Source organism: Colobus angolensis, unplaced genomic scaffold (genome assembly GCF_000951035.1).
Source record: "Colobus angolensis palliatus isolate OR3802 unplaced genomic scaffold, Cang.pa_1.0 Scaffold387, whole genome shotgun sequence".
Taxonomy (NCBI): domain Eukaryota; kingdom Metazoa; phylum Chordata; class Mammalia; order Primates; family Cercopithecidae; genus Colobus; species Colobus angolensis.
The window spans coordinates 988,360-1,006,764 of record NW_012117232.1 but is presented as its reverse complement, the minus strand read 5'-3'; the positions used below and the strand labels follow the sequence as shown (position 1 = coordinate 1,006,764).

The 18,405-nt window shown below is 41.6% G+C and overlaps 1 protein-coding gene across 1 annotated transcript in view; it reads right to left on the bottom strand.

Annotated features, from left to right (window-relative positions):
- HS3ST4 (heparan sulfate (glucosamine) 3-O-sulfotransferase 4) overlaps positions 1-18,405 on the bottom strand; it is a 459,643-nt gene that overhangs the window by 319,887 nt on the left and 121,351 nt on the right. The window lies entirely within an intron of this gene.

Sequence of the window (18,405 nt, the reverse complement as noted above, 5' to 3'; positions counted from 1 at the left end):
AAGGAAGGAAGGAAGGAAGGAAGGAAGGAAGGAAGGAAGGAAGGAAGGAAGGAAGACTTATGAGGTACTATGCTTATTATCTAGGTGAAAAAATAATTCGTACACCAAATCTGTACATCCTGCAGCACATAATTTACCTCTATAACAAACGTGCTCATGTGCCCCAACCCTAAAATAGAAGTTAAAAAAAAGAAACTTCCCCCTCTTCAAAAAGAAGCTTTCCTCACTTAGTATCTTCTGAATCTGAAACTTGGTTTCAACACGAGCTCTGCTGATTGCTAGCTCCATAGCTTGTGATAAGCTTTCTCATCTGTTAACATGGAGGATAATTTCACAGAAGCTTCTTGTGAATATTAAATGAGCTAAAATTCACAAATCAATCTGGCACATAGTAGGCCAGATTGACTCTTGAAAGAAATTTCTACAAATTAGGAAACTTTAAAACTTTACAATTTTAAAGTTTAAACTTTAAAATTATCTAATGTAAGGGAGAAACGAGAATATGCTAAATGTAGCATCCTTGGTGATTTTTATTCTAAGAACTTCTTTTTGGGACTTTATGTCCAAATGATTCCTTCAGTAAATAACTAATTTTCGCCAAGATAGAAACCAAAAGCTTGCTTTTTTTTTTGTGAAGACAGCATTATTCTGTTTATTACATTGACAATTAACAGTAAGTTTGAAAGACAAAAGTCTTCAAAGGAATTTGGAGAACTGCAGTGTATTCCAACTTGTCAGTGAATGTTGTGGCCTTCCCTGTTCCACCTAGATGACATCTGCGTGGGTCATAGACACCTGTAGGTGTAGATCAGGTTATGGATGGCAGTCACTCTCTGCTTATTGCTCGAAGGAACTGCAAACTCTGAGACAATTATGGAGCTGATCCCGTACTGACTTGGACAAGGAGAAAGCCAGTTTGTAGGACTGTGTGGCTTTCTATGCAACTGACACACAGAAAGACCAAATGGCTCCAAGAAAGAGTCTGAGAGTAGCTACATTGGATCTCAGTGGCTTTCTGATTATTGGTCCTGGTGTCTCATCCCTGCTGGGTTTTCAATTTCTTGTTCTAGCCTCTTGAGAAGTCTGGCTCTATTTCTTATTAACTTCCATTTTCTATCTTTGAGTCCATATAATAAAGTGCCCTTTCTTTTTTTTATTTTTTTATTTTTTTCTGTAGCCTAGTTTGAATGATCCTCTGTTACTTGCAAACAAAGGCACACCAATGACTGCAGCTTTTCACGGAGGTTGGAGGTAATACTGCGGATCATCACTGTCTTGAAAATGGCACATTCTGGAAGGCTTGAAAAGGGCAGGCATGTCTATGATTTATAAAGAGATAAACCCACTCATGGAAATTATATACCATGAAAGCTATTAAAATCACCCTGGAAATTACTAAAATAATCATGCCTCCCTTCAGCCACAGGCTCCTATCCCCCCAACTTGCCTATTCAACTGCTTCCTTTTTTGACCTCACCAAGACAGTTTGTCACTGGTTCCTAGACTATCTTCCTTTCTTTTACAGTGCCCCCAGCCCCACCCCACACCTCACATGTTCATTTCCCTCGCTAGGTGCATTTAGTCCATGGTCCTTATTTTTGCAGCTTCCTTGATAATATCCTTGATTTCCTTGATATCCTTGATTTCCTCAGTAATATCCTTGCCACCCAACCCCTTTCCATTTCACTGGACCCACCAGGGGGAAATTCCAAGCCTGAATGAGCTACATCCTCCCTTTATCCACATGCAATGGACTGAATTGTGTCTCTCAACCAAAAGAAAAATTATGTGTTTAAGTCCTAACCTCCAGTACCTCAGAACGTGACTGTAGTTGGAGACACTCCAAGTATGGGTGCAAGTTTCTGAGGAACAGACACCTACAAGAGGCACCTGTGCCTAAACTTGAAGCTATGCTCCTCTGAAGCCTGAAGTTCTTGAGGTCCAGAAGGAAATTCTGTAGCAGAGAAAAGGCCATTTCTATAAGATGCATGGGGCCAGCAGGAGCAGGAGATCACCTTTCTGAGCTCCACAATGAGCAAGTTCTAGGAAAAAAAAAAAAAAGCCATCTGGAGAATAAGTTCACCTCACGTTTGTCATAACGCATGAAATCCCAAGACTCAGCAAAGATACTACAGAGCTCTTGTGGGATGTGCCCAAGCTGAATGATGAAATATCCCAGGAAAACACATACCTACACAGGGGGATCCTAAGATTCTAAGACCCTAGAGACTTTAAAGGGCAAAGAATTTCTGGTGGGACACCAGGACACCATCTGTCACAACTATTCCATGAGTGATCTACTCTTCAGTGGTTCATCTAAAACATCAAAGTATGGAACTTGTTTACCATCTCCAGTGACAGAATACACTAGAAGAAACGCTAGCATCATGATGAAACTTTGCATCCAGAGACCAAACCCTAGAGTGGTTCTGCAGATGATCATCATCATCTGGGACATTCAGGGCCTGAATAAGGTGAACACAGTTAGCACACATGGCAGTCTTATGTTCACACTGGTCTCTGCACACAGTGCTCTTGAGTGGGTTCCAAAAGAACAAAAATTCTGGAATATTATGAATACCAATGTGGAGCTGAAGGAGTTGAACAGCCTCAAGCAGTAGGCTCAGGACCCAGTGTTGGCCCACAGCAGCATGAAGAGTGGCTCGTACTAGACCATCAAGATCTGAAACACCCAGACCCTCAACTGCTTGCATGTCCTGCAGACATCCAGCTGCAACATCTACACCATCACCATCACAAACCATTGCATCATCTATGCAACTAGGGGAACCTCAGTATGTCAGCTTCCTAAGTTTGCCATAACAAAGTACTACAATCTAGTGACTGACAACAGCAGCAATTTATTCTCTTGCAATTCCGGAGGTGAGAAGTACAAAATCAAGGTGTAAGCAGAATCATACCCTGAAGGTTTCAGGAGAGGATTCTTCCTTGCCTCTTCCTAACTTCTGGTGGTTGCTGAAATCCTTGACATTCTTTGACTTGCAGATGCATCAGTGCAATCTCGGCTTCTGTTGTCACATGGGTTTCAATCCATTTGTCTCTTTTGTTTTGGTGTCTTCACATAGAATTCTTTTCTCAGTGTGTTTGTGTCCAAATATCCTTCTTCTTATAATGACAACAATCATTGGATTAGGGCTCATCCTATCCAACATGACCTCATCTTAACTTGATCACATCTGCAGAGACCCTATTTCCAAATGAGGCCACATTCACTGATTCTGGGTGTTACGAATTCAACATATTTTGAGAGAGGCATAATTCTGCCTGTAACACTCATCCACATGTGAAACATCAAACACAAGAAGAAGGTGCAGAGTTGATAACCAGTAGGGCATTAGATATGACCTGACAGTCATCTCCATTCTAGAACAGACCAAAGACTTCGTATGTGGCACCTCTGGACCTGGGACACGGACAGCTAGATCTGCACACAACACTTTCTTATGCTGATATGGTTTGGCTGTGTCCCCACTCAAATCTCACCTTGAACTGTAGCTCCCATAATTCTCACGTGTCATGGGAGCAACCTGGTGGGAGGTAACTGAATCATGGGGGCGGGTCTTCTCCATGCTGTTCTCTTGATAGTGAACACGTCTCATAAGATCTGATGATTTTATAAGGGGAGTTCCCCTGCAAAAGCTTCCTTGCCTGCCGCCATGTAAGATGTGACTTTGCTCCTCCTTTGCCTTCTGCCATGATTGTGAGGCGTCCCCAGCCATGTGGAACTGTGAGTCCATTAGGCCTCTTTTCTTATTTTACAAATTTAATTTATTAATTTGTAAAATTACCCAGTCTCGGATATGTCTTTATTAGCAAGGTGAGAACAGACTAATACACATGGCAACTGGGAGAGTGCTGTGCTGCCAGTGTCCCACATCTGCCCATAAACAGGACGTGGAAGGACTGGGTTTGCCCATTGAGTATTCAGGCCAGGTATTGGTTCTCCCTGGAGGTATCCTGAGTCTGTCTGAGTCAGCCTCCCTATCAGCAGACCTGCCTGTTTTTATATCTTCCTTTCAGGGACATGTGACTCAGCCAGGGCCCTCTCAGCCCAAGCTCAGTGAGTTGCACTCCATACTCAGCCCTGTTTCTCCCAGGGCTGCCAAGACAAATGACTCTGTTGCCAGGCACAACGTTTCCTGAGCTCAGTCCACTCTTGTTTACCTCTCCAAATAGAGTTCACATGACTTTATTCAAGTTTTCTACTGCTTTTTAGGTTGTTAGTAAATTTTACTACTTTCTGATTCAAATCAAAATAAGGCAAAAAATAAGTTAATATATAAAAACAGTGGCCTTAGGCTGGGCACAGTGGCTCAAGCCTGTAATCTCATCACTTTGAGAGGCCAAGGTGGGCAGATCACCTGAGGTCAGGAGTTCAAGACCAGCCTGGCCAACACGGTGAAACCCTGTCTCTACTAAAAATACAAAAAAATCTTAGCTGGACATCATGGTGCATGCCTGTAATCCCAGCTATTTGGGAGGCAGAGACACGAGAATCGCTTGAAGCTGGGAGATGGAGGTTGCAGTGAGCCGAGATCATGCCACTGTACCCCGGACTGGGCAATAGAGCAAAACTCCATCTCAAAAAATAAAAAAATTAAATTAAATTAAAAAGTGTCCTTGGAGAAGACTTCCTGAAAATCTTATAATTCCAATAAATAATAAATCACCCTAGATGGTGAAAGGAAAAGTAAGGTGGGGAGGAGTTGTGTAATGAACTACATACCTCGTCCCTGTAATTCCTTTTACCTAGGGCTCTTCCTTCTTTGGACAAACAAGTAGTCATTATCTTAGGAAAAGGGTGGCAGAAACAGAGAGAAACAAGTCTTTCTCTTGCTTTTGTCTTTGAGAAGTTTAGATCTCTGTGTTTCACAAACCTAAGTCCTGAGGGAAATCAAGAAGCAGAAAACACAACGTGCAAGAGCATCCCTGAACAGAAAGAGTTCCCTGGGCTAAAGAAATCCCCTTTTCTGAAATGGCACAATTATGGCCACTTGGCACATATTTCTGGGAATCTTTCCTAAACATAGCAGGTGCAAAACTAAGTGTAAAGAAGAAGCTGGGGCCTGAATTGCAAGTCCCTTTCTAAAAAAACAGCATGCTGTTATTAAAAGTAATCCTAGGGGCTGGGTGCAGTGGTTCACTCCTATAATCCCAGCCCTTTAGGAGGCAGAGGCGGGCAGATCACTTGAGGCCAGGAGTTTGAGACCAGCCTGGCCAACATGGGGAAATCCCGTCTCTACTAAAAATACAAAAATTAGTCAGGGATGGTGGTGCATGCCTGCCTATAGTCCCAGCTACTTGGGAGGCTGAGGCAGGAGAATCACTTGAACCTGGGAGGTGGAGGTTGCAGTGAGCTGAAATCGTACCACTGCACTCCAGCCTGGGTGACAGAGAAAGATCCTGTCTCAAAAGAACAAAAAACGTACTCCTAGGGGAACAGACAGCTCAGCTTCTTCCCCCACCCACCCTCCACATGTGAAGGAACAAGTGCTGAAGAAAAAAGCACACTATCAGGGACCTGAAGGGTTCTCCTTAACCCAGTGGTCCTCAGCAGAGGGCAACCTTGCTTTCCCACAAAGCGACACTTGGCAATATCTGCACACATTTCTGGTTTCACAACTGGGAAGTCCTTGTATCATCACAAGATCAAGAGACCATTCCTATCCCCAAGAGAAAAAATAAAGTCTAGGAGTAGCTGGGTGCTATGGTCTGACTGAATGTTTGTGTCCCCCCAAAATTCATATGTTGAAATCCACCTCCCCAAGGTGGTGGTATTAAGAGGTGAGCCCTTTGTGAGGAAAGGAGGTCATGAGAGTAGAGCACTCATAAATGGGATCAGTGCTCTTCTAAAAGAAGCTCAAGAGAGATCCCTCACTCCTTCCACTAAGTGAGGCAAGAGTGAGAAGCAGGCTCTCACCACACACCAGATCTGCTGGTACCTTGATTTTGGACTTCCCAGTCTCCAAAACAGTGCGAAATAAATTTCCATTGTTTACAAGTCACAAGGTTTAAGGTGTTTTGTTATAAGAACCCCAATGAACTAAGACGCTGGACTTCCCAGAATAGTCCTTTCTCACCTACAGAGGTTTCAAAACAGAGACTGGGCCTAGACATACCGGGCATCACAAATACAGGAAAGGATGAAAAACAAGACAAGTAGATGCAGAAAGCCAGTCTCTGACACATCTGATTCATTAAACTAAAGGAGAAGTCTCAAATATGCAAAGCTCCTCTGCTGTGACTGTGAGAAGCGAAAGACTTTTTTTTTTTTTTTTTTCTTTAAGAGATGGAGTCAGCTAGAGGGCAGTGGCATGATCCTCGGGTCACTGCAACCTCCGCATCCTAGGTTCTAGCAATTCTCCTGCCTCAGTGCATGCCCCTATGCCCAGATAATTTTTTTGTATTTTAGTCGATACAGGATTTCACCGTGTTGCCCAGGCTGGTCTCAAACTCCTGAGCTCAGGTAATCCACCCTTCTCATCCTCCCAAAATGCTAGGATTACAGGCATGAGCCACCACGCCCAGCCGCAAAAGCCTTTCTAAAAGGAATTTTACAAAGAAAGAAAGCATATGGAAAAAATTGATAGGTTTACTCACATAAAAATAAAAACAATCTATAAAATAAGTAGCTTTAAAAAGAAAATGATCGTAGAGGAAAAGCTATTGTAACAGACCAAACAAATGCAGAGCTAGGAATATTACTATGTGAAGAATTCTTATAAATCAATATGAGGAAAACACAATAGAAAAAATGGGCAAAGGACATAAGCAGACCTGTCAATCCCCCTAAAAATGCAAATGTCATAATCAAATGACTGATAACAGATTTAGCATCACTAAAAAATTCAAAGGTGCAAATGAATGTCAATGTCTGCTGATAAATCTACATATCGATAGGAGATTTCTGGGGGTCAAAAAACAATAGCAAAGCCCTAAAATGAGTAAACTCTTCATTCATCGATTCCATTTATTTGAATTGGTCCTAAGGACCAATTATCAAGCTGAAAAATGAATTAAAAAATAAAATAGTAGGCCAGGTGCAGTGGCTCATGCCTGTAATCTCAACACTTTGGGAGGCCAAGGCAGGAAGACCACTTGAGCCTAGAAGTTCAAGATAAGCCTGGGCAACATAGCCAAACCCTGTCTGTACAAAAAATTTAAAAAATTAGCCACGTGTGGTGCTGCTTGCTTGTAGTCCCAGCTACTCAAGAGGCTGAGGCAGGAAGACCACTTGAGGCCAAGAGTTTGAAACCAGCCTCAGCAATATAAAGAAATCTGTCTCAAAAAAAAAAACTTGTACTAATTAGCCAGGCATGGTGGCATGCACCTGTAGTCCTAGCTACTCAGGAGGCTGAGGAAGGAGGATCACTTGAGCCCAGGAGGTCGAGGCTACAGTGAGCTATGACTGCACCACTGCACAATAGCCTGGACCACAAGAGAAAGCCCCTGCCTTTAAAAAAAAAAAAGAAAATAGTAAAAACGTTTCAGGTCACACAAATAACAAGGTCAAAGAGCTGTCCTAACTTGCCCAAGTTCCTTCAGCTGTGAAGTAGCAAAACGGCATTTGAACTCAGATTTGCCTTCTTCAGAGCCCCTACCCAGGCATGTCAACAGTCAATCACTGAAAGACAACACAGGTGGTCAGTAAGTAATTGTCCATCAGTCAAACTCAGATCAGTCAAACTCAGGGCGTGGACCACAGCTCCCTCTGTACTTGACATGAGAATCATCATGAGTTGGTATAATGGGAGAAGAACACGTTTCTAGAGATCTACACATTCACACGAGGAGGAAAATACTTTAAATCCTTTCCTCTTTCTTTTCTTTTTCTTTTTCTGTTGTTTGTTTGTTTGTTTGTTTGTTTGTTTTGAGGCAGAGTATCACTCTGTTGCCCAGGCTAGAGTGCAGTGGCGCGATCTCGGCTCACTGCAGCCTCTGCCTCCAAGGTTCAAGTTTTTCTCCTGCCTCAACCTCCTGAGTAGCTAGAGTTACAGGCGCCCACAACCATGCCCGGCTAATTTTTGTATCTTTAGTAGAGACGGGGTTTCATCTTGTTGGCCAGACTGAAATTCTTGCCTCTCAATAGGCATTTCCTCAGGATTCCAGTCCAGGAGAAGACAGATCAATGAATGTCAAATCCCTCAGCCTGTCTGTTCAACAAACAGACAACCCATTGCATGACTGGAAAACATCCCTCCTACTATTAAAGAGTCTTCGTCTTATGAATGACAAGGCACTTCCTCCTGGAGCATCTCCAGGAGCACGTGTTTAGCGGAGTTGAAATTTCACGTAGGACCACAGTTCTGTGAGTGATCACTGAATTCTGTGAATTAATGACTGTAGAACCACCAGCGTAAAACAGATGGCCGTGCATTTTTGCTGGCAGAAGCAAGTCTGACAATCCGACTGAATTAGGAAGGAAGGGGCATAAGACTTCCAGGGGGAAATCTGTGATCTCTGAGTGCATTTCATCTATGGAAAGCTGCCTTTCTGCAGACCAGTCATGTGTCAACATAAACTGCACAGGGCTGTGGTGGGATCATGACCCTTTGAGGATTAAGATGTTGCCTGGGCAAACTTCCCTTGGATGTTGTAGGAGAATGAAGGCTCAGGCTGCAGTGGAATGATGAAAGTAAACTCTATGTGCAATAACATATTATATGTGTTATGTGTGTGCATCTATTCTGGGTCTTCACAAACTTACAGGATCACAGACTCAGAGGCCCCCAGCAATGGATCCACCCTACCATGTTTTTCAAACCTAATCTTCCTAGGAAGAAAATGGTGGTCAGTCAGCAAAGAGCTAGGAATTCGGTGACCCTGGGGTAATCCCTTTCTGACTCCCTTTCTTCTGCCTCAGTTTCCCTGACTTCCATGCAAGCCCTGTAGAATCTGGGGTACTGCATGGAACCCCAGTCTATATACCCGGCAAGTTTGCACCCTGCACAGTTCTTTGAAATAATACCTTTTCACAGTTTGAGCTCTAGCCTCTCTGTCTCTATCTCTGAATCCATCCTCTATCTTCAGATATCACCACTATTGAGAACATCAATGAATATAAAAGAAAAAAAAAGTGGGAATAAAAACAGAAAGACATTAAGACTGAACTGAACAATCAAACATGAGGTTAAGGGCTTTTACAGTGTTACATGGTAACTAAATGTAGACGTCCAGGTTCTTTATTTTCTCACTTGCTTTTACTTTCTAACTTTCCTAATTTTTATCAAAGGCCTTCAGAGAAGCAATGTTTTTTCCTATCTCATGATATAGAGCTGACATTTCTCACGGGAAATAAGTATGTTCTCTCCTTGGTCAGCAAGAAAATAAATGTCACATTAAGACAAAAAAAAAAAAGATGTTTTGCAACCTTAGTGACACTTTAGACTTGTAGAGTGTCTTAGTCTGTTTGGGCTGCTATAAAAAATACCAGAAACTGATATTTCACATGGTTCTGGAGGCTGGGAAGTCCAAAATCAAGGGGCTGGTGGATTCAGTGTCTGGCAAGGGCCCGCTTTCTGGTTTATAGATGACACCTTCTAGCTGTGTCCTCCCTTGATGGAAGGGAACAACTCTGGTCCCTTTGGCTCCTTATTAGGGCACTAATCCATTTTATGAGAGCTTCACTCTCATGATCTAATCACCCCCCTCAAGGGCCCCACCTCCTAACACCAGCACTTTGGAGATTAAGTTTCAACATATGGATTTTGGGGGATACACAAACTTTTAGCCCATAGCATAGAACATTTGCTTTGCAATTTCCAGACATTAGGTCATGTGTCCTTCACACTATTCCATCTGGATCTGTATTTACTGGTAAACAAACCTTGGCTAGAAGAAGCAGACTGACTTGCCTCAGGATGGTGGTGTCAAGACAAGGATTTTATGACTCCCAAGTTTCAGGCATGTGCTTAAGAGTACACACTAATTGCTGCCTTCCAGAGACATACAGTCTGGTGGGGGAAAAGTACTACATAAATGACATAGCAAATATGTGATTATGAACCACAATAAGCAAAACTGGATCTATATCTCTAGCCACAGAGGCACAGCTAAAATCACGGTTCATCCACATACAATGAATTAGTAGTGTAGGCAATAAAAATGAGGCTGTATAAATACAGTTATTTACCTAAAATATGTCCTCTGTATGTTAATAAAAACAAAATAGGATGCAGAACAGATTGCAAAATATAATCCTATTTTTATTAAAAGATAAAAGAAAAGGCATAGAAACATCACTCAGGCTTTTAACTGCCATGTTATACTTTCTCACTTCTGGGTACAGTCCATCTTGTTATCTGATCCTTTAGTACAGCTGTGAGCCAACTACAGCCCACAGCGAAGTATGGCTTGCTGCTTACTTTTGTAAATAAAGTTTTATCAGAACACAGACATATTCATTCATTTACATATTATCTGTGGCTGCTTTTACACTGTAACAGCAGAGTTAAGTAGCTGCAACTAGGTCGTATGACCCTCAAAACCTAAAATACTTACTATCTGGCCCTTTTCATAAGAAGTCTGCCAACCTCTGTAGTAGTCTATCCAAGAATCTTGGAATACTGGCATTCTGAAACCACAGCCATATTAACTAAGCATTTACATACATGCCAGTCCATGTAAGCACTCGGCAAGCCTCTCTCATTTTACTCTATCAACAGCCTCATTGGGCAGGTACTGTTATTAACTCTAGGGTTGAGGAAACTGAGGAGTGAGAAGATTAAGTAACCTGCCAAGGCCATGCAGCTAGTAAAGGAAAGATCTAAGACTCAAATTGCAGCTTTGAAATGCAATGCAGCTTATTATGGTTTGAATCTTTGTCCCCTGCAAAACTCATGTTGAAATCTAATTCCCAATGTGGCAGTATTGAGAGGTGAGGCCTTTAAGGTGTGGATAATAAAGACTCTGCCCTCATGAATGGACAATCCATTCTTGGGTTAATGGATTAATGGGTTATTTCAGGAGTGGGACTGGAGGCTTTGTAAGAGGAAAGGAGACCTAAGCTAGAACACTCAGCCCCCTCACCATGTGATGCCCTGTGTTACCTCTTGGGACTCTGGGGAGAGAACCCACCAGCAAGAAAGCCCTCACCAGGTGTGGCTCCTCAACCTCTGACTTCTTAGCCTGTAAGCCTGTAACCGTAAGAGATAAATTCCTTTTATTTATAAATTACCCAGTTTGGGGTACTCTGTTATAAGCAAAAAAAAAAAAAAAAGACTAAGACACCTCTGAAAACAACATCAGAGATTCATACTCTTAGTTCAGATTCCCTTCATATTCTAGCCTCTTGGAATCATAAGTAGAGACAATTCTAGCCTTATCTCTCCCTGAAGTCCCAGAATTCTGCCACTACCTCTACCTTTGGACAAAAATAATGAATCACACGAAGTAGATCAGACATCAGACATCAGTAGGAATGATGTGGTACAGCTAAGACAGTCCACGAGACAGTCCACGAGTCTGGACGGGTGCTGGAGGTATGGATAGCAAAGGTATCAATCACCTCTGGCTGTCAATGGAAGCTTTAGGAAGCAATGAGATGAGGGCCACTGCCTGCACCTTGCATCTGGAGGATTTTAGAAGATAGGACAGTCAGGGACAGGTAGCCCAGAATGGAGATACAAGGTATGCTAAAATTAGAGTCAGAAATGGTCTCATGCAGCTTTCCAACTAGGAAGGCACCATGCCCTGCAAAGCCACGGAGGGTGAGTAGTAAATCATGGTCACATGATTGGGATTTTGGTATAAATCATGACCAAGTGCTTCACATAGGAGATATATGTATATTATTTTATAATAAATTCCTTTTATTTCTCCTTTGTATTTTTAAAAGCAAGCAAAAATAAGATCATTACAATTAGATCATTATTTCAATTTTTAGTTACACATGTAAAATGGTTGTATCATCTATGAATTTCATTTGAGGAGGTCCTCCAAAATATTTGTTATAAAAAGGGACACTGGGCCAAATGGATATTGAAAATCATTAGCTTAGAGAATTCAGGGAGCAGTGGAAAGTTCCATGAGCCTGGAGCTGGGTGGAGGCTTGAGGGTAGGAGTTACCAGGTGATGACATGAGTGAGTTAAGAAAGATGTAGATTATGTAAAAATCCTTGGGCAAAAGTTGACCATGAAACTAATGAAGCTGAAGTTTCAGTTAGCCCCTCACATGCCTGGGGCCCATCCAAGGCCCTAGGAGGGTTCACACAGTCATATGTTTGCTCGCTTTTAAAAATATAATACTTGTGGCCGGGCACAGTGGCTCATGCCTGGAATTCCAGCACTGTGGGGGGGCCAAGGGGGGTGGATCACCTGAGGTCAGGAGTTCGAAACCAGCCTAGCCAACATGGTGAAACCCCGTCTCTACTAAAAGTATAAAAATTAGCTGGGCATGGTGGCACATGCTTGTAATCCCAGCTACTTGCAAGGCTGAGGCAGGAGAATCGCTTGAACTTAGGAGGTAGAGGTTGCAGTGAGTCGAGACGGAGCCACTGCACTTCAGCCTGGGCGATAAAGTGAGACTCCAAAAGTATTTCCTTTGTGCTTGAAGAAAGACTCCAAAATTGTATATAGAGGGCCCCACAAACCCTGCACCCAGCCCCACTGGGGTGAAATTCGTGCTTCAATGATGGGGAATGCATGGGTGTGATTAAGCAAAGAAGTGACACAACGGCCTGTGCACAAAAGTCGCTGGACACTCTTCCTCCCTCAAGAACAAACTTTCCTGTTTGCCATTTCCTATTCCAAAGCAGTGAAATCTGGACAGTGAAAGCTGTTCAGATTTGCTTTCTGCACAGTCCACTTATGGACACAGACATGTTGCCTCATGGTCACTGTGTCCCATCCACCGTCACCATCAGGTTCAATCCAGCAAACCCTGCAGGTCTGATTTCTCCAGACACACTTCGCTCACAGACAAATGCACTAGTCCCAAGATGGGTGTGCGAAGGCTGGCCTTTGCACCAACAATAGCGTGAAGATGAGTCTCTATATTTCTTACGCCTTCCTGAATGTGTGGCTCCATTATGTGGACAAGGTGCAACTACACCAGAAATCATTGCAAATGCATTCATTTACTCCACAGCCATAGAGCAGATCTTGTGCACATGGAAAAGATTGGGTACCATGGTGGTTAATGTGGAGCTGTTGCATTCTCACTCTCCCACTGACTATGTGAACTTGTGCAAGCCATTTGGCCTGAGTCCAAACTTATCTCCACTAAAAAACAGACATAGGCTGGGCGCAGTGGTTCACGCCTGTAATCCCAGCGCTTTGGGAGGCGAGGCAGGGGGATCACGAGGTCAGGACTTCCAGACCAGCCTGACCAACATGATGAAACCCCGTCTCTACTAAAGATAGAAAAATTAGCTGGGCATGGTGGTGTGCACCTGTAATCCCAGCTACTCAGGAGGCTGAGGCAGACGAATCACTTGAATCCAGGAAGCAGAGGTTGCAGTAAGCTGATATTGTACCACTGCACTCCAGCCTGGGTGACAGAGCAAGACTTCATCCCATAAAAAAAATTTAAAAAAACCCCAGACATAACAACATCAGTGAGCATCTTCTATTTCTGCCCATCCCACAAGTTTTTCTTTCTTGTTTAATTTTCTGCTGCATTCCGTAATTATTTGTATTGACATATTGTTTCCATCCAGTAAAATTCGCAGTTGTTGAGTGTTCAATTTGATGAAGCCATGTAATTCCATTTAGCCTCCACTGAAAACAAGATACAGAAGAGTTCCATCACTCCCAGAAATTCCCTTCTCCCCCCTGTCGGACCAATTCTGTGCCCTACAGAAACAACCACTTCCTGACTTTATTCATCATAGGGAATATTATCAGTTGTAACTATGTTTTTGGGTCTGGCTTCATTTGATCAACATAATGCTTCCTGAGCTGCATCCATGCCATTGTATCACCAGCGGCTTGTCTTTTTGTTGTTGTTAATATTCCACTGTGTGAATGGAATGTTCCTATCTCACCACAATTTATTTATCCACTCACCCGATAATGGACATCTGGATTGTTTCCAGGTGTTAGCTATTGCAAAGAAAGATGCTGCGAACATTTGCATGCAAGTCTTTTTGTGGACACATGCTTACATTTTTCTTGGGTAAATATCTAGGAGTGGAATTGCTGGGTCATTGGGTTAATGGATGTTTAACTTTATAGGAAATTAACGTAACGAACAGTTCTCCAAAGTGATTGTACCACTTGACACCTCCCCCAGCAAGCAATGCTTTTGTTTGTCAGTTGGTTTGTTTGTTTGAGATGGAGTTTCGCTGTTGTTGCCCAGGCTAGATTGCCATGGCGCGATCTCAGCTCACCACAACCTCCACCTCCCAGGTTCAAGTGATTCCCCTCCCGCAGCCTCCTGAGTAGCTGAGATAACAGGCATGCACCACCTCGCCCGGCTAATTTTGTATTTTTAGTGGAGACGGGGTTTCTCCATGCCTCAAGTGATCCGCCCGCCTCAGCCCCGCAAAGTGCTGGGATTACCGGTGTGAGCCACCGCACCGGGCCCACGTAATGTTAATGTTCCACCCAGTTGCTCCATATCCTAACACTTGTTTTGTTCATTTTGTTGGTTGGCTTGTGTTTGCCATTTTAGTGGCTGTAGAATGGTATCTCATGATTTTAATGTGCATTTCCTTAATGACTAATTATACTGAACATCTTTTCATCCACTTATTAGCCATTTGCAGACCTTCTTTTGTAAAGTGTCTGGTCAAGCCTTCTGCTCATTTTAATGTGCTTGTGTATTTGTATTGTAGATATGTAGGTGTTCTTTATACATTCTGGACATGAGCCCTTTGTCAGATGTACTGTGAGTGTTGTTTATCTAGTCTGTGAGTTGAGCCACACATGTAACCACACCTACCCCCAGGAGTTTTCAGTTACATGAACCAATAAAATTCTTTCTATAAGAGGTAAATTGAACTGAATCTCTTGTACCTTAAAAGTGGGAATCCTGATGAACAATTTAAGAAATACCAGCTGGGCAAGGTGGTGCACACCTATAGTCCCAGCTACTCGAGAGACAGAGGTGGAGGGATCGCTTGAGACTAGGAAGTCGAGGCTGCAGTGAGCTATGATCACTCCACTGCATTCCAGCTTGGGTAACAGCAAAACTCTGTCTCAAGGAAAAACAAGAAACAAAAAACAAAAAAAAAAAAAAAAAAAGAAAAGGCAATACTTTGCAGAGTCTCAAAATAGAAGTGACGATTAAATGAGATTGAGTGGGACACTGCATGGGAAGGTCTTTAACACAGTACCTAGCACATAATAAGCTGGTCTTCATTGTTCTTACTAATATTTTTTAAAGCAACACTTTCTATTGTCAAGGACATAAAATCTCTATAGAAGAAGAGAGGTATGAAGAATTTGGTGCTATGGAAATTTATAGGAAAAGCTCTTAATCAAACCAGAAAAGGCATGTCAAATAAACTTTCCAAAAAAGACTAGAATATTAGGTGATAGTAAGACTTGAAAGGGAAATGGCAGAGAAGATAGAGTTGCTAGACAGTAGGAAGGACATGTACAGTGTTTACCAAGATGTAAATCCTGTGGGCATTTAGGTAATGCTGCAGGATATGGTGTGGGCTGGGACACAATGGAAAATGAGGCTAGGGATGTAGGTGAGGTTACATATTTGTGATATTTGCCACATGGAGTATATGTTCCTTGTTCCATAGACTTAGCTTCTCAGAGTGTGATCCTCGGATCAGCAACTTCAACCTCACCTAGGAGCTGGTTAGAAACGATCCAAATGAAATCTGTATTTTGACAATATCTCATGTGATTCATATGAAGACAAAATCTGATGGGATCAACCTCAATGCCCATCAACAGTAGACTGGATAAAGAAAACGCAGTACATATGCACCACGGAATACTACACAGCACTAAAAAAAGAACAAAATCATGTTCTTTGCGGTAATTTGGATGCAGCTGGGGGCCAACTGTTGACCCCTTGAACAACACTGGGGTTGGGGGGCCAACCCCACACACAGTCAGAAATCTGCATACAACTTTTGAGTCCCTAAAAACTTAACTACTAACACTCTACCATTGACTGGAAATCTTACCAATAACATAAACAGTTGATTAACACATGTATTGTATGTTATTTTTATTATATATTGTATTCTCACAATAAAGTAAGCTAGACAAAAGAAAATGTTATTAAGAAAGTCATGCAGAAGAGAAAATATATTTACTATTCAGTAAGTGTAAGTGGATCATCAGAAAGGTCTTCATTTTCCTCGTCTTCACGTTGAGCAGGCTGAGGAGGAGGAGGAAGAAGAAGATGAGGGGTTGGTCTTGCTGTCTTGGGGTTGGCAGAGGTGGACGAGGTGGAGCAGATGGAAGGGGAGGCAGGAGAGGCAGGTATTTTATTGAAAAAACAAATCCACATGTAAATGAACCCACGCATTTCAAGCCCATGCTGTTAAAGACCAACTGTAGTCACTTCTGAAATTTTTCTGTTAAATAAACCAATTTTTTGTTATTTTTTAAGCCAGCAGTTCTGTAGCTCGCCACCAACCATTTCTTAATCAATCGAGTGCCATCATTTTCATTCTCCAAATGAAGAAGGTGAAGATTAAAGATAAATTATCTGTTTGGTCACATAGCTGATATTTAACATCAAATCTGTCTCACTCAAAAGCCCATGTTTTTTCTACTGAGTTTTGCTTCTTCTCACACTTAAAAATGTTCAAATCAAAGCTAAAAAACATAAATGAGGAAAAAAGAAAATTTAATTGAAAACTATACGATGCATAATTTATACAACCAGGGGGAAAAGCACAGCTTGAGAAAGCGAAATCATTCCTATCTTTCATTTATGTACTTATTTAATTTTAACTTGCTAAGTCATTCAGGGAATATTTACTGAAAGCCCGTATTATATGCTAGGCACTGCATTAGCAATATAAAAATGAGTAAAAGAACGGTTCTAAATGTGTACTCACCAAACAACAGAACCTGAAAAGAATGAAGCAAAAACTGACAATGCTGAAAGGAGAAGCTGGGGGCGTCAACACCCTATTCTCAGCAAATGACAGAACTACTAGACAGAAACGCAACAGAGAAGTAGAGCTCAACAAAACAAGCAGCCCACAGTATCTCGCTGGCCTATATGTAGCACTCCACCCAACAACAGCAGAATATATATTTTTTCAACCACCATAGAACATTCGTTACAATAGGGCAAATCTTGGGATGTAAAATAAACTTCAACACATTTAAAAGAATGGAACTCATACAAACTATCTTCTCCACCACAATGGAACCAAACTACAAATCAATAGCAGAAAGACAACAGGAGAAACCTCTCACCATTTAGAAATTAAACACCACACTTCTAAGCAATGTAACAGTCCAAGACAAAGTCTCAAAAAATATAGAGGACTAAATTAAAACGAAAGTACATTATAACTACCTATGTTAGATGCAGCTAAAGTAGTACTGACAAGGAAATTTACAGCACTAAATTCTTACTTTAGAAAAGAGGAAAGATCTCAAATCAATAATGTAAGTTATACCTCAAGAAACTAGATGAAGAAGAACAATCTATACCCAAAGCAAGCAGAAGAAACAATAATGAGAAGCAGTCAATGAAATTGAAAACAGGAAAAAGTCAATGAAACAAATAGCTGGTTCTTCGGAAAAAAAGTCAATACATTTGATAAAATTACAGCAAAACCTACAAAAATAAAAAGAAGACACAAGGCATCAATAAGAGGAATGGAACAGGGTATCTCACTGCAGGTCCTGGGATCATTAAAAAGGTAAAGAAATACCACGAACAACTATACACTTGTAAATTCAACAGCTTAGAAGAAATGAACCAATTCCTCAAAAGCCACTAACAAAACTCAAAAATGAAACAAAAAAAATTGAATAGTCCTATAACCAAAAAAGAAACTGAATTCATAGTTTTAACATTCCAAAAAAAAATTCTTCAGATCCAGATGGTTTCACTGGAGAATTCTACCAAACATTTCAACAAGAATATACATCAATTGGACACAGTCTCTTCCCAAATATAGAAGAGGAGGAACCACTTTCAAACTATTTTATTATCTGGTTACAAAAACCAGATGAAGACAGTACAAAAAAGAAAATACCCACCAATACTTCACATGAACTAGATGCAAAAATCCTTAACAAAATATTAGCAAATCCAACAATGTATAAAAAGAATTATACATCATGACCAAGTGGGATTTGTTCCAGGTATGCAAAGCAGATTCAAAAGTCAGTCAATGTAATCCACCATATCAGCAAGCTAATGATTTTAAAAAATGATGCATCAAAACCACTTGACAAAATCAAGTTAGGAATAGAGGGTAACTAAAACTTCCCAATAAAGACAAT